Source organism: Drosophila innubila (genome assembly GCF_004354385.1).
Source record: "Drosophila innubila isolate TH190305 chromosome 2R unlocalized genomic scaffold, UK_Dinn_1.0 1_C_2R, whole genome shotgun sequence".
Lineage (NCBI taxonomy): Eukaryota > Metazoa > Arthropoda > Insecta > Diptera > Drosophilidae > Drosophila > Drosophila innubila.
Genome location: NW_022995374.1, coordinates 14,763,133 through 14,786,531, shown reverse-complemented (window position 1 = coordinate 14,786,531; position 23,399 = coordinate 14,763,133). Strand labels below are relative to the sequence as shown.

The 23,399-nt window shown below is 35.8% G+C and overlaps 1 long non-coding RNA gene across 1 annotated transcript; it reads right to left on the bottom strand.

The window, feature by feature from the left end:
• Nucleotides 1–48: 48 nt before the first annotated feature.
• On the bottom strand, nucleotides 49–21,589 carry LOC117784779. The gene is made up of 3 exons (XR_004617449.1): nucleotides 21,547–21,589; nucleotides 11,955–12,017; nucleotides 49–170 (listed from the first exon to the last, which is right to left on the bottom strand). It is a non-coding gene; the product is annotated as an uncharacterized LOC117784779 (long non-coding RNA).
• Nucleotides 21,590–23,399: the final 1,810 nt, after the last annotated feature.

The following is a 23,399-nucleotide window of genomic DNA, read 5'->3' as shown; positions in this document are numbered from 1 at the left end:
TGATTATGCTAATAGTAGTATCTCTCTCTGTCACTATCTCGCTCTGTCTTTGAAAGTATATTGTTCTATCGGTTGTTGTTTCGTCCTCTTTCTCTGTGGGTGGTGCGATGGCAAACAAACCACAGCGCAATTAATGCCTCTATTCAATTATCATTCCTCTGCTGCATTGCCTGTGGAGTAGAGTTCAAGTTAGAAATTGATTAAAGTACACATTATCATACACAAGCCCACTTATATACACACTGCTATACATGCAAGTAAATCATTTATTAAATATGCGCTCAAAAGTCGGCAACACTTTAACATATCACGCATACGCTCCGTTGTTTCGTGGCAGCAACAAAACTGTCACAGCTTCCAACAGTTACAATGGCTTAATTTGGCTTAACTGAAGATGAATGTGTAGCCAAAGAGTGATAGAAAAGCACCGCGCATTGTCTGGTTTATATTTCCCGTAGCTTTTCTTTATTAATTAGCACTACTTTAAAAAACCAATCAATTTTTAATCTGATTTCTAATTTGATAAACTGTTATTGAGTGATCAATTAGCAGATACTTCGCATTGATTACTATGACTGTTTTTCAACTTATTAATCATTTATTCTTTTTCTAACACTGACATGAGGGCAGTGTTTATCTAAACTTCCTCTGGTTGACTTTAATATATGTATATTCCAAAATTGTTAATTTTATGGTATATAGAGTATTAAAAAGTGTTCTGTTTGCTGCTTACTTTCACAAATTTATGTCGACAGCTCAGCGGATAACACAGGATAGCAGAGAACACCGACAGACAGTTTTTAATTTAATTTTGTGTTGTGCATGTGAAAACCAGCACGTTGAAAACTCACAAAACATTTTATCACATCGAGCGAAAAATGAAACTTGATTTCTGCTTTATTTCCCCTGCTCATGTTTCTGCTCCCGCTTCTGCTTTTGTGCTTTTCATGTTGCTGTCATTTTGGAACAAGCATTTTGTGGACGCCTTTTGAAATTGTCCAAAAATGAAAGACAGCTTAATCAGATAACAAGTGCAATGAGTGCATCGAGCAGCCAACAAAATGCCACAAATAGAGGTGCATGATACGAATGAACCAGGGAAATGTGAGGCAGAGTTTCAAAGGATTATTGAAAATTTCATGAAATTCGATTCACATTTAGCAGCTAATTAACAGACAGAAAGACACGCATTGACACAGCAGTGCAACAAAATGGACTAAAAGGACATGGGGCCAACTAATCCACATGTGAATTTTGACTCAGCAACGTGTTCGATTACATTTCCCCACACATTGCTCATACGCCACGCTGTGCGCTCTGAAAACTTATATGCAAAATGCTACAGTTGAGTTGCTTAACTGGCATGAGAGGGAGAGTAGGGCAAGTGAAAAGAAAGAGAAAGAGAGAGAGGGGGAAGGGGAGAGCTCATGGTAGCTCTCTTTTAATTGCAGTGTTAACATGTTTAATTAAAATTGCAGCTTGAACGCGCACAACGCGACGACGGCGCTATAAAAAATGCAAAAGTCGAGACGGCTGCCAGACAGCCAAGTCGGCTTTCATTTTATTGTTTTTGTTGTTGTTGCTGCGGTGTGTGTGGCTGCTGCAACTACGATTGGCAGTCAACCAGCATATGCTCAACTAAATGCAAGCTCTTTTCATGCTACGCCAAGCCTGACAACAAAAACCAAACCCAACCACAAACACAACGCAACACAACGCGACGCCAAAGTCAACAACATGAAATTATTAAATTTTCACACGCTGACGGCAACAATTAAAAAACGACAATGCACCAACAGAACTAAGCCGACGCTTAAATGCGCTTTAAAAATAAGTTTAAAACAATTTAAAATAAAATAATACAATTTAAAAAAAAAACAGGGAGCAACACTATGTCATTCTTGTACATTTCTGTTTTTATTTCAATTATAAATAAATACATATTGCCCTTGATAAATAAATACTTTTAAGCATAAACTTACAAGCCCAAGCAATCCCCAACATGTGTCTGATGCCTGCCCAGGCTTGAAAATGTTTAAAATGTGAAGCTGTCGCTTTTGGAATTTCTGAGTGCATTTATTTCATAGTTCTCTCCTCGTACTCTTGAAGTTCTCCTTTTTCTTGTTGTTGTCAAAGTTTTCGGCACAAACTATTTGTACTATTTTGGATAGAATTTATCGCGACTGTTGCGGAACTAATTAATGTTTTATATACGTTGAGTATTCCTTATAAATTACAAAACTGAAACACGGCTCAGTTTTTGGCACTTTGGATGCATAATTAATGAGTCGAAACTCAAGAAGCGCTAATTAACAATGCGCTGAGAGAAGATATCTCCTGCAATTACAAGTTGCAAATTTTGTTATTAGTGAGGGGATTATAACGGAAAGAGGGGTAGAGGGGGGGGAGGAAAGACAGTTAGGTGAGGAGCAGGCAATGACAAGTTGCCTCAAGCAGTTTGTAATTCAAGTTATGTGCCGCACAGTTGATATATATATGCATATGGCTTCAGCTCAAAATGGCGTCAGTTGGCAGCCTACTAAAAGCCATCAATGTGTGTGGTACTTAAACACACACACATGAATCCACACACATACGCACACATACAAACAGAGACATAGAGCTCAACACAACAGCCGAAATGGGCTGTCAAATTCAGGAAGCCAGCCAAAATTTGCCACATGTAACACACACCGGTTACGAGGTGGTGTGTGTGTGTGTGTGTTTGGTCTGGAGTGTGAGGTGTGTAGCTGTTGTGGGTGGTTGTTGCTTTGGTTATTTGCTATATGAAAGGGTTGCCTGACATAAACAAGCGAACTTTACGAGACAAGCGCATGGTGGCGGTAAACTTTTTAACTAGCGCCATCTTAACGCTACCTGAAATATTATACATCATCCCCTTCCCCTTCCCCTTTCCACACCCACCATTCCACTTCCCAACGCTCCCTCTTTAACTTTTGGCAACATGTCAGCGAACTTAATGACAAAAAATAATATATAAAAGATAAACCTAACGAAACGAAACCAAATAAAAATAAATTTGACAGAAGAACAAAAAAAAAACACAAAAGTCAAAGCTAACCTTGATATGAATTTAATACAGCTCGCTAAGTGGGCGTGGCTGACAGCTGGCTTTGTCGCTTAGCGCAGCTAATGAGCTCACACAACTTTATCTATCTCTCATCTCTTTTTAACAATTTTTTCATCATTTTTTTTATGTAATCTGAGAGCAAAGGAAAGGCAAAGGCAACCTCAGCAGGAGTCAGGAGTTTTTAAATCTAGCTTGACGTTGTTTGTCAGTGTAGGAAAAGGACGAGGGTGGGCAAAATTTTAATGAAAATTGATCAACATTGTGGGTTGTACCATTACTGTCACTTGGACAATTTGCTTTGATGACTTTGTTTTTGCTTATAATTAGCTTTGAGCATCGCCCAAATTGTCTGTGCTTAAATATAATTTGATATTGCAACTACGCAGACTAAGCAAACACACAGAAGCAAATTAATTAAGCTGTAGGCAAAGGCGTGGCCAACTATCAACAATAATATCCGACAACCATAAGGATAATAATAATAATAATAGCTCAAGGTGTCAAATATTTATTTGTAGCATACTTTTTGGGTAGTGACTCATGTAAAACTTAATTATCATAAATTTGTGGCTAATTTTATGGCTTCGCGTGTTTCGGAGCCACGCCCATACGCCTTCGTACGCTTCAGAGAACATGACACAAACATGAAATGCAATAAAATCCGCTGGCTCGACAGGTTTGCGTGCCGGAAATGCGATTCCGGTCTAGACACCATAAGGATAAATACTTTATAAATAATATAAGTGTTACAACAACAGCAACTACAACAATGATGAGTAGGATGATAATGACAAAGAAAATTGCAGACAGACATTTAACTGCATTAAAGGTGCATTAGTTGCGAGACTACATTGCGTATACTTAATAGTTGAGAGTGAACATTGCGAATACGTTATGTGGTGGCAACAGCTGCAAGTTTGGCGCGTCTCTAAGCGGCATTCGCAGACGACTGCGCACACACACATACGCATACTTAGACAATTTTTAGTTGTGGCAAGTTGAGTGCTCGCTGCCACAGTCTATTAAATGCCAAGGTGTGTCTGGTGTTTTGGGACCTGACAAACACTCTATAGAGGAAGCAAGTTATATTGAGCTTAAATTGCAATGACAGAGCTCAAATAACAATTAACTCAGCATTAAATCTGGATTATTACGTATATGCACAGGCTGAATAAATAACTACAATTGATTAAGGCAACAGGAAACGGGGCCAAGGCAGCGGAAACAGCAGCCACAGCAACAGCACACAATAAGAACAAGCCGAAGAGGAAGATAAAGATGAGGAGGAGGTGAAACACGAGCTATACATGAGCAACAACAATGCATAGACCAGATGCAAAAAGAAGAAGAAAAGTACTTTACTCTACTTTTGTTGGACATGCAACAAGAAAAACGCTGTAAGCCAAGCCAAGAGTAACAAGAGCAAAGGAAAGCAGCCACCACTCGAGCTATTTGCGTCCACCTTTCCCGCTTTCTCCCCCCTATCACCACCCTCTCTCTCCTCTCTCGCCTCTCTCTTCCCCCTGTTACGCATACAGCAATGCAATTGAGTTTAAACGGCAACAATTCTGTCGAGCTGCTTGTTTGCATAGAATGCGCATAGAAGAATCCAGTCGAAAGCATTCAGCGAATACGAATACAAGTATTCACATATACTCATACATATACGTGCAGAGCATGGAGGCATCATGCTACCCCCAACTCCAAACAAGTTGACTTGCAACATGCTGTACAAATTAAAAATGTGCCAGAGGCGTGACAAAAACAGCAAAATGTTTCAGGATCCACTAACGATAACGGCAAAAGCAAAGCAGAATCAGAAAAATAAGAAGCAGAAAGCAAAACGTTGTCAAGCTGAAAGCTGAAAATTCATTTCGCGATTGTGATTACACATATCAAAGGCTTGTCAGCTCTATAAGTTATTTCATTAATATGTTAGTAAATACCAGAAGAAGCTCACTTTAAAAGCACAAAAAAGCCATTCCGCTTGAAAATCGGTAAATTTTTGATGAAGTTATGAGAGATCAAAGTTTTTGAAAAAATGTTAAGGTATTGAAAATTGGATGTTAAATGGCTTAGAATCGAAAAAATATCAAATTTTCCAGATGTTAAAAATTTAAATGCAGAATAAATTTAAAAGCCAAATCATTACCAAAATGATATTCCGCTTGAGAATCTGTTAATTTTTGATGAAGCTATGAGACATCAAATTTTTTGAAAAAATGTCAAGGGGTTAGTATGGAAAATTGGATGTTAGATGGCTTAGAATCCAAAAAATATCAAATTTTCTAGATGATACAAATTTAAATGCAGAATGAATAAAGAGGCCAAATCATGAAAAAAATGACATTCCGCTTGAAAATCAATTAATTTTTGATGAAGTAATGAGAGATCAAAGTTTTGAAAAAATGTCAAGGGTTAGTATGGAAAATTGATGTTAGATGGCTTAGAATCCAAAAAATATCAAATTTTCTAGATGTTAAAAATTTGAATGCAGAATGAATTTAGAGGCCAAATCATGATCAAAATGACATTCCGCTTGAAAATCGGTTAATTTTTGATGAAGTTATGAGAGATCAAAGTTTTTGAAAAAATGTCAAGGGGTTAGTATGGAAAATTGGATGTTAGATGGCTTAGAATCCAAAAAATATCAAATTTTCTAGATGTTAAAAATTTGAATGCAGAATGAATTAAGAGGCCAAATCATGAAAAAAATGACATTCCGCTTGAAAATCGGTTAATTTTTGATGAAGTTATGAGAGATCAAAGTTTTTGAATGAAAAAATGTCAAGGGGTAAGTATGGAAAATTGGATGATAGATGGCTTAGAATCGAAAAAATATCAAATTTTCTAGATGATACAAATTTAAATGCAAAATCAATTTAGAGGCCAAATCATGAAAAAAATTACATTCCGCTTGAAAATCGGTTAATTTTTGATGAAGTTATGAGAGATCAAAGTTTTTGAAAAAATGTCAATGGGTAATTATGGAAAATTGGATGATAGATGGCTTAGAATCCAAAAAATATCAAATTTTCTAGATGATACAAATTTAAATGCAGAATGAATAAAGAGGCCAAATCATGAAAAAAATGACATTCCGCTTGAAAATCAATTAATTTTTGATGAAGTAATGAGAGATCAAAGTTTTTGAAAAAATGTCAAGGGGTTAGTATGGAAAATTGGATGTTAGATGGCTTAGAATCCAAAAAATATCAAATTTTCTAGATGTTAAAAATTTGAATGCAGAATGAATTTAGAGGCCAAATCATGATCAAAATGACATTCCGCTTGAAAATCGGTTAATTTTTGATGAAGTTATGAGAGATCAAAGTTTTTGAAAAAATGTCAAGGGGTTAGTATGGAAAATTGGATGTTAGATGGCTTAGAATCAAAAAATATCAAATTTTCTAGATGTTAAAAATTTGAATGCAGAATGAATTAAGAGGCCAAATCATGAAAAATGACATTCCGCTTGAAAATCGGTTAATTTTGATGAAGTTATGAGAGATCAAAGTTTTGAATGAAAAATGTCAAGGGTAAGTATGGAAAATTGGATGATAGATGGCTTAGAATCGAAAAAATATCAAATTTTCTAGATGATACAAATTTAAATGCAAAATCAATTTAGAGGCCAAATCATGAAAAAAATTACATTCCGCTTGAAAATCGGTTAATTTTTGATGAAGTTATGAGAGATCAAAGTTTTTGAAAAAATGTCAATGGGTAATTATGGAAAATTGGATGATAGATGGCTTAGAATCGAAAAAATATCAAATTTTCTAGATGTTAAAAATTTAAATGCAGAATGAATAAAGAGGCCAAGTCATGAAAAAAATGACATTCCGCTTGAAAATCAATTAATTTTTGATGAAGTAATGAGAGATCAAAGTTTTTGAAAAAATGTCAAGGGGTTAGTATGGAAAATTGGATGTTAGATGGCTTAGAATCCAAAAAATATCAAATTTTCTAGATGTTAAAAATTTGAATGCAGAATGAATTAAGAGGCCAAATCATGATAAAAATGACATTCCGCTTGAAAATCGGTTAATTTTTGATGAAGTTATGAGAGATCAAAGTTTTTGAATGAAAAAATGTCAATGGGTAATTATGGAAAATTGGATGATAGATGGCTTAGAATCGAAAAAATATCAAATTTTCTAGATGATACAAATTTAAATGCAAAATCAATTTAGAGGCCAAATCATGAAAAAAATTACATTCCGCTTGAAAATCGGTTAATTTTTTGAAGTTATGAGAGATCAAAGTTTTGAAAAATGTCAATGGGTAATTATGGAAAATTGGATGATAGATGGCTTAGAATCGAAAAATATCAAATTTTCTAGATGATACAAATTTAAATGCAGAATGAATAAAGAGGCCAAATCATGAAAAATGACATTCCGCTTGAAAATCAATTAATTTTGATGAAGTAATGAGAGATCAAAGTTTTGAAAAAATGTCAAGGGTTAGTATGGAAAATTGGATGTTAGATGGCTTAGAATCAAAAAATATCAAATTTTCTAGATGTTAAAAATTTGAATGCAGAATGAATTTAGAGGCCAAATCATGATCAAAATGACATTCCGCTTGAAAATCGGTTAATTTTTGATGAAGTTATGAGAGATCAAAGTTTTTGAAAAAATGTCAATGGGTAATTATGGAAAATTGGATGATAGATGGCTTAGAATCGAAAAAATATCAAATATTCTAGATGTTAAAAATTTAAATGCATAATGAATAAAGAGGCCAAGTCATGAAAAAAATGACATTCCGCTTGAAAATCGGTTAATTTTTGATGAAGTTATGAGAGATCAAAGTTTTTGAAAAAATGTCAATGGGTAATTATGGAAAATTGGATGATAGATGGCTTAGAATCGAAAAAATATAAAATTTTCTAGATGATACAAATTTAAATGCAGAATGAATAAAGAGGCCAAGTCATGAAAAAAATGACATTCCGCTTGAAAATCGGTTAATTTTTGATGAAGTTATGAGAGATCAAAGTTTTTAAAAAAAATGTCAAGGGGTAAGTATGGAAAATTGGATGATAGATGGCTTAGAATCGAAAAAATATCAAATTTTCTAGATGATACAAATTTAAATGCAGAATGAATAAAGAGGCCAAGTCATGAAAAAAATGACATTCCGCTTGAAAATCGGTTAATTTTTGATGAAGTTATGAGAGATCAAAGTTTTGAAAAAATGTCAAGGGTAATTATGGAAAATTGATGATAGATGGCTTAGAATCGAAAAATATAAAATTTTCTAGATGATACAAATTTAAATGCAGAATGAATAAAGAGGCCAAGTCATGAAAAAAATGACATTCCGCTTGAAAATCGGTTAATTTTTGATGAAGTTATGAGAGATCAAAGTTTAAAAAAATGTCAATGGGTAATTATGGAAAATTGGATGATAGATGGCTTAGAATCGAAAAAATATTAAATTTTCTAGATGATACAAATTTAAATGCAGAATGAATAAAGAGGCCAAGTCATGAAAAAAATGACATTCCGCTTGAAAATCGGTTAATTTTTGATGAAGTTATGAGGGATCAAAATTTTTGAAAAAATGTCAAGTATTGAAAATTGGATGTTAAATGGCTTAAAATCGAAAAAATATCAATATATTTTCTAGACGCTAAAAATTTGAATGCAGAATGAATCAAGAAGGCAAATAACGATGAAAATGACATTCCGCTTGAAAATCGGTTCAGTTTTGATCAAGCTATGACTGTTTGAAGTTGGTCAACTCTGTTAGCTAGCAACTTTAACACAACTGCACCGGTATAAACGTTTCGGTATTCAGTTCTTGACAGAGAATTTATTTCGGCTACGGTTTCAGTTTCAGTACTAAAGATGAAACGGTTAGTTTTGGTGTACGGTTCTGGTTCCGGCTCCGGTGTTATTCCCTGATTAATACAATTATGTAATCTATACCTATAATTTTAGTTTGCATTTGTAGTTACCTAGCTTCAGTTTAAATGGAAACAGTTTAAGGTTTGACTTAAAAGTGCAATAAAGCTGCTAGATATGAACTAAGCGAGGCAAATTTTTAAAACAGGATTAACTAAAATTTTATATACTTGCACATTTATTGAGTTAGTATTTTTACCTAGCTTGAAAAAAAAGCTAAATTATTCAATAAAAATGTAAATAAGTATAAAAAAAGTGAGCAACGGCTTAAAGATCAGATAACTACTTGCAATTAAATTTAGTTAGTATAAGTTTAATTGGATACGATTAATAACAATTTGAAAGCGCATGAATGCTGTCAGTATGGAATTAAACAACTTCTCTTAAAGTAGTTAAACTTTTTACAGGCCTTAAAGCCCAGTACACGTTTTAAGCTCACTTAAGCCAGCTGAATTGAGTGCAGTGTCAGAGCAATAAGCATTATGCTCAGCTTAAACTCGAGCACTTGGGTACAAATCCTTCGATACACTTGCTACAATAGCAAAAACCATAAGCTGAATAAAATGAATACAAATAAATAAATATTTATATAAACAAAATACTCATATTAAGATGCACAAAAGTATGTTTTATAAATTTCAAAAGCAGCATGCAAAATTTATAGCCCAGTCAAAGGCTTTAAGTGGCAAGCAGTAGAGAAGACGCAACGCCAGCAAGTTGTTGCCCCAAAGCTGCAATATATTATAACAGTACACATAGATACAGCTCAAGTAGATGTGTGTATGTGTATGAGTATGTGCGAGTATATAAATTTAAATGCAAATCAGGATGGAGAAGCGTTCAAAGGCAGCACTTACGAGAAACACGTCTCAGGATGGAGCTGAAAAATAGCTTTAAATTGAAGTTGCGACTACGACAAAACACTTCATTAGTGGCATGTGGCAATTGGCAATTGGCGCGTATCGTTGAATTTATTTTCCACTGTCAGCTGGCTGACATTTTCATTTAATTGCGTGCCGTTCGTGGGAAAAGTGGGAAAACGCGAGAGAGTAAAATGCCAAAAGTTTTTTCCACCGATTTTACCGTGACACAAAATCAATAAGCGGTTGCAGTTAATGTGCCACAATGCGAACATAATTAAAAGCCTTGAAGCATTTCAATTGCCAACATGGCTGGCAAATTAAAGAGCAACTACAAAAGTATCTCGAATGTTATATGGCCGAACGCTGAAAGTATGCTATGAGAATGCTAAGCCCAGAGGCAACAACTTCCAACAACTATATTCAATCTTCTTTTTCCTTAAAATGACCAGCAGTAAAATGCGTAAAAGTAAATGAAATGAGAATTGCATGAATAAATGGGGTCAACTATGAGTGCTTTTTTATGGTATCTTTGTATCTTTATCTTTTGTATCTGCAACTACAACTGCACTGCAATTGTAACTATAACTGTGTCCTTTTGTATCTGTTTAACTTTTGCCTGAGCCCTCAAGTTAATGGAAATGCTACCGTGCGCTTTGTTAAATCTCAAATGATAAATGTTGCCAGCGCTTCTAGATCAAAGCTGCAACAGACAGGGGGCGTGGAAGGGAGTGATGATAGTAGATTGTCACGCTTTGTGGCTGCCACGTTGGCTGTGTGGCATTGTCTGCAATTAAGTTTCGTGACAGCAAAGGCACTCGCAACATATGCCAACGCTTAATCAGGGGAAACAATGGCTGACGGAAATATATGCAGCCATTGTGTCAGTGGCGCCACCCGCTGTACGCCTTTTCTACTCTTCATCACTCCCCCCCTCTAAGCTACTACAACACTTGTGCCACAAAGTGCGTGCCACTCATCATGCGTTGAAGGCACAAAAAGCACTCGCAAATCACATTCAACTTCAAGTAGTCGCTTCTAAGCAGATGTAGATACAAGATACTTTTATATACAAGTATATATATAGTATGTAGTATATAGGGCTATCTGTGCGCTGCTCACTCAAGCGAAAATCCCATTGAATTTATTTACGCCCAGCATCAAATTTATAGTTCATCTACTTATGTTAATACATGTGCTTAGTGCCATTCAACACTTTTATGGCAAATTTATGCACAAAACACTATGAAATATTGTGGCTTAAAGTGCCGCAATTTCGCTCGAAACTCAAAAGTGATTTAAATAAATTGACTGCAAAAGCACACTTAATATATACGAATTTTTATATATAACGGATATATAGTATATAGTCTGTTAAAAAGTCGAGCAAGTCGAGCTGTCAATTAATCGAAAGCATTTGCTGCAAATACCATCAGCTTAGCTAATAACGTAAGACAAACAACCAGCAGCTGCACTGGAAATATTGAGAGTGATCAACTAGCAAATACCCTGCCAAATTAAAACCCGGCACAGTAACGATTAAAATTTTGGAAATTTTAACTGTAAAATATAGATAATTCAAGATAAGTAAAATAAATACTTAGTGATATTTTTTGTTTAAAAATTTTTTAAAATAAATATTGGAAGCAAAAATATTTTTGTTTATTTAATTAATTTTTATTTTTAATATTTTGTAATTTTTTTTACTATATTTAGAGTTTTTACTAGTTTTTTAATGGAGTTTTCTAGTCATACCCGTTGTGCCACTAACAGGGTACTCACAGCTGCAGACTTATGTGATTTAAGCAGTTGCTGCAGCTGAAGATAGGCGAGAACTCAGTTGAGAGTCTGTCAAGTAAAAGTGGAACAACAATTGCAACAACAACGACAACAGCTCCAATGACAGCTGATACAATGGCAACCATTATCAATGATGGAATAAGGTTTGGAATGGCAACAGAGAAAGAGAATGATAGTTACATATTGGCATAGCAACAGTCAGACAGTAAAGCGGGGCGTATGCGCAATATAATCCACTTGCTCGTTGTTCAAGTTGTTCAGGTAAAAATTACAAGTTTCTCTTACCTTTTAGCAGAATTACAGCAATTATGAGACTGGCATTCACTGTTTAAAGCGCACATGTTGAAGCTGCAACAAGAACAAAGAACTACAATTCAGTTAGTTTATCATCATTTAATTAAGTCTCTAGAGCATGATTGACCACAGCACAGAAATCACAACAACATTTAATGGCTACTAATTAACAGCAGGTTGCTTACTTTATTTCTGAGCTCAACTCTGGGGTTAAACAAACGCAAATTACACAACTTTCTCTTGCAATATGTGAACAACTTTTGTTAAGGAATACAAAAACACAAAAACCTACACAAAAAAAAAGTTCAACTTTTATAACATATATTCGGTGTCGTATGTCAAAGACTTGCCTGGAAAATTAACTTTTGCCAGATCAAATACAATATAACCTCAGTTTAGGGATAAAATTAGTAAGGAAATTACAAAAAAATATCCTAGAAACAAAATTTGACTAAAATGGAAGAATATTTCGTAAAAAGAGTATTTTCAAATTAATAACATTTTAATGCAGAATCAAGTGAAATGACATGAAATTACATTTTTTAATTATAATGCAGAATCAAATTGGAATAAATTGACATTGGGAGTTTTAACATTGGACGCTGGAGTTTGTATTTATCAAAATACCGTTTTGGGTTAAATTTAGATAAAGTTTAAGCTATATGAAGTTGAGGAAAGAGAACATTATCTCTAGTCTAGCAACCATATACCTCTTTGCCAGTGCTTTTTAAGGAGTATTACTTGATTACAGACAAAAACTTGCAAGCATAAACAAGCGCACAGCTGGCATATGAATTGCTAAAACAGTAAAGATAGCAACCACATTAGGCAACTTTATGTATGTGTGTGTGTGTGTGCGTGTGTGTGCGAGTGCGTGTAAGTGTATAAGTGGATGTGCGTGTGTATGTGTGACAGTCATAAGTTACTGCTTTCGAGTGCATACTTTTATGCGCCGGCAAAAGGCAACAAACTCTTTCAGGCAATATTAATGCGAGTGGCAGCCACTTGAAAGCGTGTGTGTGTGTGTGTGTAGTGTGTGGTGAGTGTGTGAGTACAGGATAGCCGTTACTGCAACTGCAACTGCTGCTGTTGCTGGTAATCAGCATTGACAGTTGTTGAAAGTTTGTCAAGCTAATGTCGAGCTGTTTATGACAGCAACTTGGCAACTTGAAGATCCAACTTGCAACTTGCAACGTTCAACGTGCAACCTGAGCTTCGATTCCGACATCTACGTGTAGTTGCAACAACATAGTTGAGGTGTGGCAAGAGCTGTTTAAATTTGTTATATGCAGCAAGGAGCTCAAGCAATCAGCATTAAGCAACGCGCCGACAGCAACTTAATCAGCATTAAGTGCTCAGAGACAACGACAACGACAATGACAACGACAGAGGAAGCGACGAAGGCGTTGCCAGACGTTAAAATAAAGGATGAGAGATAAAGGATATACGATTGTAAGAGGTAACTTTACGCCAAGCCTTCAACGTAGGCAGGCGAAATGGATTTTTATTGTTTGTCGCGAGTCGAAACAAATTGCGAAAGTAAATAAAAACAAAAGGCGATGGCGACGGCAACGGGCGATGAGGACCAAAAGGATGTTGTACGTGGCAAAGCGGCCACAAAGGACATAATGAATACGCTTAACTTTTAAGTCACGCTGAGAGATAACTTTGCCAAGGAATAATGGCGCGAATAATGACGCTGACAACAACAACAAGGACGAAAGACAAAAGTCAAGCCACAGTCAGCCATAGATACGACATGGAATATAAAACAGCTTCAATTCAACAATTTTCTCTTTCTTTCTCTCTCTCTCTCTCTCTCTTTCTATCTCTATCTATCTCTTTCTCTTACTCTCTGGGTCTGTGTAATTGCATGTGTTTGCCATTAATGTAAATGAGAGGCATTAAAGTGTCAATATGACTCTCGAATGTGGAAATGTGTCTTAAATCAATATGAAATTCGTTTATTCGCCGGGTCAAAGGGGAGGAGCAGGCGGAGAAAGGACCCCAAAAAACTCATTAAAGCGTTACGCGCTGTTGCAACAAATGAGTCATCATTGAGCAAATATACACAGCAACACACAAAAAGAGACAGAGAGAGAGAGAGAGAGCAATAGAGAACGAAAGAGGGAGACAGAATGTTGTGGGGCAATGTCAACGCCCAAAATTTATTCGCGTTTTGTGTTGTTGGCAAATGCAATCATTTTGTTACGTGGTTTCATTTCATGTTGCCAAACCATCCCTTTTGGCCCTGTCTACCCCCTAATCCAATAACATGCAAAAAGTTCGTTTATAGACGCCTCACAGAGAGGGTGAGACAGAGAGAGAGAGAGAGAGTGAGGAGAAGGCAGCGCACTTGCAACATGTGCAACATGGCGTATGTGTAACGTGTGTGCAAATATTGTCTCAATTTGGCGCTCGCTCTACACTTGGCTGCCTGGTTTTTGGCCAAATTGAGTCGTCACAGCTTATGCAGATGCTGCAACCACCAACATCTCCCCCAACCCCTTCCCCACTTCCTTCAACCCCCCCTACGGATTTCCTTGAGCTTCATGTGGAAATAAACAATTTGTATGCGAATTTGGCCTTTGCTTTTGCTTTTGAAACCATGAATATGAAAATTTTCCAGTTTTCTGCAATTCGCTTGCACTCCGCAAAGTTGTCAGGCAGTTGTCGATAGATGGCGCCCTCTGTTCAACCCCCTCCCCCAACGTCATGTTGCTGCTGCTAACAAACAGCTAGAAAATTGAATGCAAAATATGATGATGTTCGATTTAGAGATTCTCTATGCACACAATCCTATACCTTTCACTTCTTCTCCCCTCTCACTTCCAGCTCTACTTGCTTTAAAGCCATTTCAATTTTGAGAGGCGTAGATAAATATTGGGCTAACCGAAATGCGTAGTCTATCAAGCAGAAATTAAAGGCAGATGCAAATTTGTGCTAGACACAATATTCGATACTTGTTTTTGGATACTCATAAGCGCACTCACTTCTCTGCTTACCATATTCATAATAATTCTGTAAGCGGCTTTTGAAACAAAAGGCTGGGTATATGCATGTTTATATTTGCACATGAATAACAATTATTGTTTTCTGGTAAAAGCCAGATGGAATTATGGAAACCCATTTTACGCATCTATTGACAGTCAAGGAAAATGCATTTTCCTACCAAACAACAACATGAACAGCATTTCATAAAATAACAACAGTTGAGGAAATTGCAGTCCTTATAGAACAGTGAGTCTGAATATATCCTGACTTCATTATGGGGTTGTTTTAGTCACGTTAATAACATCAACAATATCCTTGCTTAACATAAAAGGCCATAATATTGCATTTAATTAATGCACTGAACATTTCGTCCTCATATCCTCAAGTTGAACTCTTTGTACGCTTTTCCACATGCCACATGCCGCATGCCACTTTAGACATAATCACCGAAGGGGCTGGAGAAGAGGCGTCTCCTACTTCTGATCCTGCATTCTGGATGATGTGAAGCTGTCAAAGCGCTGCAAGCAAAAGTGGCGCATTTGTATTAATGCCAGGCTGATGCTGAGGCACGAAGCACGAGTCTGTGGCACAGGTTGCACAGTGGCACTGAGTGAGTCTCCGCTTTCAGTTCTGGTATTTGGCTGCCTTTTGGCATTTGAAGTGCATTGCAATTCACATGCGGATGCTTTTGAGAGCCAACTCATTCAGGGAGTCGCAAAAGACTCCTCTTCTCCTTCTTCTCTCTCCCCTTCTTCTCATCCCACTCCCCTCTATCCCATGTATAACTGAATCTGTGCATTGAGAGTGCATCAGGCATTGCATTTATTTTGCAATTACTCAACTCGTGCATAAACATGATATTCAAACGTGGGTAGATCAATAAACTGCACACTGATCCAAGTAAAGTCAACAAACTGGTTATACACTCTGACAACAACAACAACAATATTAACAACAACTGAAATGATTCATTACTCTTAAAAACTCTGGAAATGGCTTTTTTATTAAATGAAATAGCCGCAATGACGGATGGCAATGTGGAAATCGTAGAGTGGAAGAACCAAATTCAGCTTAAGTCTGATTTATAAATCAACTGTTATCAATTCCTTATCAGTTCAGGCTGTCGAAAAACCAATATGTAGCACAGATTATACTTAAAGTTTCATCTGTCATAACTTTATCAAGATTGAAGACATATATATAGCACATATATTTTTGTTTTAATAGATATTAAAATTAATTTGAACTTAAGCGCTTTTCCAAAGTACAACAAAATTTCTTTTTTAAATAATCATAATACATTGTTAAATTTTGAAAAAACACAATATTTTTAAAAGACTTCCAATGCAAAATAATTAAATTCATTAAATTTATCGTATTATCTACTTAAGTACTGCTCAGACAGCCCTCGTTAGCTGCAAAGCTGCAATTGCAACAGCTTCAAGAGTCCTTTATGGAATTAAAAACAGTTCAAAAAACTGAAAACCAGCCAATTTAAGGCATAGAGTGCTGTTGTTCAAGTGGATTTACCAAGTTGAGAGCCAAATTGCAACATAATTCCATATAAAAATTATAATAATAATAAAATTTAGCTTAATATACTGCATAGTCGCACTTAAAGTGAGCCAAATTTATTATTATATTTATTAGTGGTGAGCACTTTGCTGGCCAATTAGACGCGTCACAGCTGGAAAACTTCTGGCCGAAAAGCTGAAAAATGAAAAGCTAAAAGTGCAGCAGACCATGCTAAAGTAGGACACTAAAACACAACAACAACCACAACAAAATGAAAATTATGAAATATCACAAGCTGGCGAAAATTAGAACAGATTTTTGGAGCTGAAGAATTTGCTTGATACTTAACTTTTTGGTATACATTTTGATACCCAGATGACAGAGAGTAGTATGGGTTATTAATGGAGAATGTAAACCTTTGAGAGAATATTTAAGGTATAAGGTACTTGCTAATTAATATATATTTATGTCTTTTTTCTGTTAGTAAATGAGTTAAAATTAAGAAAGTCTTTTAATTATTTGTTTTTATTTAAAACATTACTCGAACTCAAAAGGAAGTGTATTTTAACAATGACAATTTTTTGTTCTGACTGAATTCACAGAGAAGAAAATGTACATAATTAAGGTGGTTAAGTTAGAGAAAGAGTCGAGGGAGTAGGCGGAGAAGGGGTGGACTGAGAGGGAAGAGGGGTAAAAGTGTCCATGAAAGTGGTCACTTAAAATGCATGGCATTGCAAATGATGCCACAAGGTAGCAAAAAACTTTAGCAGCAAGTTGTTCGGCTGTCGACTTTGGTGGCAAAATTTCAGCTTTGATGACGCTTCAAATGAATGGCCAACTATGCGAAAAAGAGTGAAAAGTGACGGCTCAAATGTCACAGGTCATTCTCAGCTGTCTGCGAGAAGCAACCACCAAAACAACAACAACAGCAACAAGAGCAACTGACAATCTCTAGTTTCTCCGTTTCTTGATTTGCCATTTCTCAGTTTGCTGCACTCTTTGAAGACAATTTGCATCGTCGTGGCAGTGACTTTTCTTTCATTTTCTGTCTCATCACGCTAACTGCCTCCTCCTTCTCTCCCCTGATTTTGTTTAACCCTCTCTCTCTCTAACTCTTTAGCTTTGCATTATGAGCTGCTAGAAACAGAGAACGTGTTGTTGTCTATAAACTACTTTAAGCTTGACCGTCTCTGTGGTCTCTCCCGCTGTTCCCACTCGCTGCTTCTCTTTCCTCTTCCCCTCGGGCTCGTTGCCTTTGGCCAACTGTGTCAACCAGTTTGACCAGTTGACTGATTCGCCAAGCGTTCGCTCCTTTGTGGCAAAACATTGATTGCTCCTCAGTAGCCTCGACTTGGAGTTCGACTTCAATTGATTGCAATAGTTGTTGCTCCTCTCTTTTTTGTCTCGCTCTCTCTTCGATAGTCAACTTTTATTTGGACTTTACCGTTTCGCGTTTCAGCTACAAATTTTGCAATTCATGCCACAAACCGAGCCCAGTTTTCCTGGTCCAACTGCTGCCTGCCTCCAAGTCTTAATGCTATTTATAACATTACTCGGCCTTTTGGTTTTCGATTTGTACAACTGCAACTGCAACAAGAGCAACTGCAGCTGAGTGAAGAAATATGCGCCCCTTGTGAACTGCGCCCAATTTATAATGTGCGCTTTGAAGGCCTTTGCCGCGTGGACAGCAAAACTACTGATGGAGCCAAGGGAACTGGCAACCGATGGAGAGAAGCCGGTGAATGTGGAACCACCAAAGCAATTGCAATTGTAGACACTCGTTCACAATGCAGACTCGTGAAAAATATGGTGGACAAATGGGGTATATTCTGTAGAAAAGTTTAGAAATTATACCAGGGAATAAAACCGAAACCAAAAAAAAAATTATTTTAATGAAGTAAATAAAATTTAAATGCAGAATCAATTTATAGGCCAATCCATGATCATAATGAAATTTCGTTTAAAAATCGGTACTGTGGTCACAAAGTTATGGATGTGTAAAGTTGGTCCGACTTTTGACCTAGCAATTATTATTGTTAAATCTTTAATTAATATAATTTTTTTAAGCCTTATCACTTTAGTGCAGGTATCTGCTAGTCGAGCAGCCTTATGACAACGATTCTTATTTGTTTTATCGGACAACGTTTGTTTGGCCAAAAACGAAAACCAGCTGAAAAGCAAGACCAAAATTGTGTCCAGTTGTTGTGTTGAATGGCGACTTTTATGCGTTTGTTGTTGCTCGTTTTGCATGGCGTGAATGTTGCATGATCTGAAAGATACGAGTTTTTGGCCCCCAAATGCAATCTACTGTACATGCAACGGCACGTTCGTGACGTTCACACCCAAAAGAGCAGTTATTAGGTAATTGAATGGAACACATGAATCTTATATAAGTCCAACAATAACAACTACAACCACAATCACAATCAAAATGCTGAAAAATATTTATTTAAAATTTTTCACTTTCGAAAATTGTTTAACAAAAGGCAAATCACATCAAATCAACAACTTATTAAAATAATTTAGCTTACACTTTTCTGATTGTCATAGAGCGGGGGAGAATAAAAAGAAAATTGTTTGCAAACTGTTAATTCATTTGTTGTACTTTTTTTTTAAATTTCCTGATTTCTACATTTTGCTGGTCGCAAAAAGTTTGCTTCGATTTTTTTTATTCATTTGAGTTCGACTTCAGTTTGCTAGTTTTTGGGCAAATGAGATTGCACAAATTTTCATAGCTTTCGTTGTCAAACTCTTTTTTTAATGCATAAAGTTTTGGACAAAAATTTTGTACATTTTTGCTGGATCGAGGTAATGTGTTGCTGCATAAATTATGTTGCCAGTTGCAGCTCAGTGTAACATGCGGCATGCAGCGGCTATATCAAAGTGCCGCAAATTGAGTGGCAAACAGTGTGGCACAAACAAGAGGCAATTGAGGCAGTTAAAACAGAAGCCGCAGCTAGTGAAGCATATAAACTGTATTTAAATGTTTTCAACATTCTTTACACTTTATTCATACACACATATATGCATATACACACACAGTTATGAGTGGAAAATTGCAAGTCTACTGACTGTAGATGACCCTTATAGATAGGCCAAGCAGTGGCTCAGCCTTAGTGCATAAATTTCTCTTAATTTACCAGCGTATTGAAGATTGTATATACCCTGTAAAAGTAGCAGATATTCAAGGGCACTGTCAACTTTAGATCCATTTTCTTTTAATTTATTCTTAGATACTTCGCATTGATTAAGATTACTTTGTAGGGTATCCATAGGTCGTCACTCCCGACATTCTTGCATAGCAACTTCTTTAAGTCAGCAGTCAATTTGGTATTTCTGCAAATTCCTTTTCGACTCTTACACAGTTTTTCCCTTTATGCATTTTGTCGACCACAAAAACCAGAGAGACTTTTAGAGTATTTTGATACTGTTGCTGTTTTTGTTGTTGTCCGCAAAGCAAATTAAAACATTTACACTCAAAATGCTATTAAATTCATTGCTGAATTGTTGTTGTGGCTCCCTAAATGCAGTTAACGCCACTTGCAATGCAAAAAGTGCTTGTTTCCACAAAAACAATCCGATCATTACGAGTATTATTCAACTGACGACTCAATTTATAGCTAAAGTTGTTGGAGTTGTTTTTACTGTTGTTTTGGTGTGTAATTAATCACATTTAATTTATCAATAGATGATTTCACCCCCAATTGTGTGTGGTTTAGTAAACAATCAACAAAGCTTACCAGATATTATTAAAATAGCTTATGCAGCATTTAAGCTTATTAAAAACTGAAGTTTGATATGCTAATTAATAACAATAAAAGCATGAGTAAAAAGATTTTAAAAAAAAATGTATTGAAAAAATCTAATTAATTTAAATTTGCGTTGTACTCATATGTGAATATCTATAGCAAGAAGAGATTTAGATTAATTACATTAGAAACCGAACTAATGGATAGTTTTTTTGTTAAAGCTTTATTAAAAAGTTTTTATTGCATATTTGCAATTATTTCAGATGAATACCACACTTCTATCATTCTGTTTTGGAGGATTATACGAAGTCTTAAGGGTAGTTTTTATCGCAAAAAAACTAAATTTGCCTAAAGCTCAAATAGTTGCAATAATATTTAGAGTGCTTGATAGAAGACTTAAAGCTCTAATACCAAACTTTATTTATATTGAGCTCTACTTCTGTTATACGCTGCTTTAAGCCACTTCATTTTACAAGCCTAATCTAGACTTGCAGCTATTTAATGCCTCAATTTCAGCAGTTTGTAAACACACAACTGGAATTTTTAAGTGCTAACTGATCAGCGATTGAGCAGAGATTTTTGCCTGGTCTGCCTGGCTAATACAGCTAACACTCGCTGGCTAGTTGGCAGCTGTTTAACTGTTTTGGATTTGTCTGTGGTCAGTGACCCAGGCAAATGGCCAGAGTCTAACTTTAACAAAAAAAAATAATGTAAAAACAAACATGTTTTAAGGCCTATCGCAGTGAGAGATAGAGAAGAAGCTATTAAACTATGCGGCCTGCTACAATTTAATGCCCCCGGGCTGTGGCAGAGGCAGCACACACAAAAAGACATTAACCGTATGAATATGAATGCTCGTTAACAGACTAGAGAGTAAGATAGAGTGAGACACAAAGAGAGAGAAAAAGAGAGAGAGTGGGTTAAGAAAAGAGAAAGAGAGAAGCGGCCAAGTTTGCGTGTTAAATGCCATCAGTGAGATGAATAACCAGAACACAGAACAAGATGAACTTATAGAACGCACCAGGTACATACGCTTACATATAATTTTCCACATTGGGCATAATTAAGTTCAGGGAAGACAAACGCGATCGGCAGGTTCGTTGTTTAAGTCTTTCGTTTTGAAAAATCTGTCCCTCATTATAAATCTCAAATGGGATTCAACTCGTACTCGTAATAAAGGTGCGTTCACATCGAAATTAATTCAAATTCTAGTGTCCAATTTATGGACCATAACTATAGTCCCCACACTTGGTTGATTTGCATGCGTGTGAAACATGTTGAAACTTGTCTCGCAATTCAAGTAAATTATTTAATTAAGTACTTACATTTCCGCAGCCAGAGATTTACTCTATGTCAATGCCTGCCGCCTGCAAAGAGAAAGAAGTTGAAATACAAAATGAGTGTGAAGTATAAAGAAATTAACACAAATACGCCTGCAAAAGTCAGTGGGAATCCATTAGAGTACAACTACAATTTAATGAAGCTCATAAGTTAGTCAGAGTCTTAATAGTTATCCATTAATAGTTTTCTTTCAGTCAAAAAGCAAAGTAAAGCATAAATTAAAAAGTTCAGCTCAACTCATATTCAGATAGAATTTCAGAGCAAGACATGATAACAATTTTTCATATGAAAATGCAAAAGAACTTAAGAAAATATTCAACTCAATCAGTCACAACAAGTTTCAGCAGCGACGTGTGAGAACGTCGAGAAAGTTCTTAAGGAGCCAAAAGGAAGCTCTCTGACTGTGTGTGTGTGTGCGTGTGTAACTGTACCTGACTATGCAAAGATTTATATTTAAGCTACCATGAATACTTAAATGGAGAAAACTCAGCAAGGATATACTCTGTATGGAATTCTTGATTTTAATAAGAAAAACATATATTAAAAACATATATGACTTAACTATGTACTTTTTATTTAGCTATATTTATTATTATTAAATAGTTAAACTATTTGAGACACAAAATATTTTAGCATATCTATAGTTCCGCTTAGCTTTTTTGTAAGCTTAACAACAACAAATAATTAAATAACAAATTATATTCTCAACTCTTAAACACATTCAAAGATACCCAATTAAAATACTATACTATTGTAAGTTTTTTTATCAGCTCAATATCTTGATTATAATATTATTCCTAATTCTGTTTCGACTTTTGTTCGTTATTTTATTGAGATTTTTATAGTTCGCTAACTAAGTATGTTCTCGTTTACTTTCTCTGTTTTAAGATTTGATTTACAAATCAGATTAAACTTAAATTACCTTTGATATAATCTATAGCATTTTAAACTTTGACTAAACTCTCTCATCTTAACTCGTTGATATATGTTAAGTTGCGGCATCTTCATAAACTTAAAGTTTGCATCTTTTCATTGTGGAATAAAATCTCAAGTTTTCTTATAAGGCCGACATATCTTTTGTGCATCCATTAAATACGTATAAAGTTTTCTGTGGCAATTGTTTAAACAAAATGCTGATTCAAAGTTTTGGTTTGTTGCCACTTTTGCATGCTGATCAGGTCGACAATTTGCTCGTACCTCGAGACCTCCATATATCAAGCGCTAATTAAGCACCCGCCGACTGACAAACTGGTAACATGGGAAGAACAACAACTACTACTGAGACTGAGACTGAGACTCAGGTTGAAGCTGTGGTAAAAGTTTTCGACGAGGGAAGACACCGCGTTACCACCACGTCAGAGTGTGTGCAACAAAAAGTTGCAACTAAAAGCGAAAAGAACCAAAAGTGGGTAGCAATATTAAATTAAGCGCAAGGGTGGGAAAATTTCCTGAAGCGTAAAGTAATAAGAAAATTTTGTGGGTTGCCCACTAGAAAATCTTCAAGCACATACCGACGCACACACACATAAAAAAGGGATGGGTGGGAATCAACGAAGCGTTCAAGTTTAAAGACACAATTTACGGGTCGTGTTGTAGGCCTGACATGTGTCAAGGTTGTGCTCTATCTTGTGAGAAAGTGATTGAAACTGAGCCCAAACTATTTTAACAACTTGCAACAATTTGCTGCAACAAATTTGCAACGTGGCAAGAACTTGATGACAATTATCAAGGCAAAGACTGGATGAATTGGATGTTGGAATTTTTATTGCCATAACTGACATAATGGCACATGTGGCATATCGATATACGCGAATGTGTAAGTTTGAAGTTGCAATTA